Below are 1,792 nucleotides of genomic sequence, written 5' to 3' on the forward strand. Positions count from 1 at the left end.
TATACTATTTAACACAGCCATTAATCTTCTAATGCCAATTTTGTATTTTACTGAATAGATATTTTATAATTAAGTTCTTTAATTCTGCCTGGTCAAATCTTTATTTATTAATATCTTCTTTCAATGCTCTATTTTATTACTTTAGGTGTTTTAAATATACTTATTTTGTATTTCATTTCTGATAATTCCCATATCTGCCATGCTCATGGATAAGACTTTGTAGTTTGTTTGAAAGAAACGTTTACCGTTTACTATCTATTCTTTCTAAAAGCTGCTTGCTACCTGTGAGGTTTTATCTACATAACAAGACCGCCTTTCCTAGCCAGGCCTCCTCTCCCTCCCATAACCTATCTTTCCACCATAACATGATTTACCACCATAACCTGTTTTTAGCCATATTCTGCCCCCATTCTTTCTGTAAACTCAAGATAGTTTAAAAGCATCAACCGTCTGGCCTTTACTTTGAGATCTTACAATTTGTAAGACTCCTGTGCACATTATAAATTTGTATGCCTTTCTCCTATGAGTCTGCTGAGGGAAATAGCAATATTTTACCCCAAAATATATTTCTTTGACATATTAATCTTGAACTTCTGGTCTCAAGCAATCCTCCCACCTCAACTGGTAAGAAATTCTTACCCTTATGCTAGGTGATCAGGTCCTGGGTCCCCCTCACTGTAGCTTCCGGAAGAGCGGATCTTTGGTATCCTACTCACTTCTCCCAACTATAGGGGCCAAAGGAAAACTTCCCCTTTGCATTCTGAAGCTTTGCTGAAAACTTTAGCCAATGTGATAATTCAAAGACTATTATTTTACAGACCTGTGATGCTATTTTGAGCAAGTGTTTTAAACCTTTCATATTTAACAAACTTCTCAAAATCAAATTTCAAATTCTAAAATTTTTTAAGTCTTTAAAACCTCGAACTAACTTTTGGACTTGATATGTAAAATCATATGGAATCATTGTCAAATAAGAAATGATGTTTAACTTGCTTTGAGTTCTATTTATACAAATGTGTATAATGTGTTCCGAAATTATATGTGATTCCTAAAATTCTGTTATGTATTGGTATATGTTATCAGTAATAATTATGATTATGTTAAATTTTTGTATGACATAAAAATAAACAAATTTCCTTAATTGTGTCTTTAATCATGGTTATTCTAAGTCTTTTTCATCCACAGATAATTATTGTTTTACTTTGATTATTCTCAAAAAGTGGTTTATAATCAGGTACAAAATTTATTTCTTCTTCAAGAAAATTCATGGAAAGAACACTGACAAGTGCTCTTTTTTTAACAAAAATATGGAACTCTTCATGAATTTGGATGTCATCCTTGTCCAGGGACCATGCTAATATTCTCTGCATTATTCCATTTTTTGTACAGGTATTGTTGAAGCAAATACCTTGCAAGTCCTCTTGAATACTTTTCTGATAACTTTGGAGATCATACAATTGAACTAAATAAAAACTTCCAGGACTAATTAACAAAATGATGTGTTCATGAGGACTGCTTAACCAACATCAAGCAGAACAAGGGTTAATTACATGGGACTAAACTGATAGAGGAGTAAATTTTTTTTGTGACTTTTTTGCTTAAAATATTGCTGATTCTTTTTATGTTATATTTTCTTTTCCAGAGTCAAGAAAACTTTTTTCTTTTGAACTATTCATAACTTTTAACAATTGAGTAAAGTATGCTCTTATGAGCAAAACTGAAACATTTATTTTTCACTCCACCTGATTTCTCCAGAATTTAGAAACTATTTGTGAGTATTTTTATTTACAGC

General features: G+C 31.5%; 1 non-coding gene across 1 annotated transcript; it reads right to left on the reverse strand.

Moving 5' to 3' along the window:
- Positions 1-1,301: 1,301 nt before the first annotated feature.
- On the reverse strand, positions 1,302-1,408 carry LOC138388830 (U6 spliceosomal RNA). Its single transcript, XR_011234312.1, has one exon. It is a non-coding gene; the product is annotated as a U6 spliceosomal RNA (small nuclear RNA).
- Positions 1,409-1,792: the final 384 nt, after the last annotated feature.

The sequence above is a fragment of the Eulemur rufifrons genome, chromosome 7, assembly GCF_041146395.1.
Source record: "Eulemur rufifrons isolate Redbay chromosome 7, OSU_ERuf_1, whole genome shotgun sequence".
Classification (NCBI taxonomy): domain Eukaryota; kingdom Metazoa; phylum Chordata; class Mammalia; order Primates; family Lemuridae; genus Eulemur; species Eulemur rufifrons.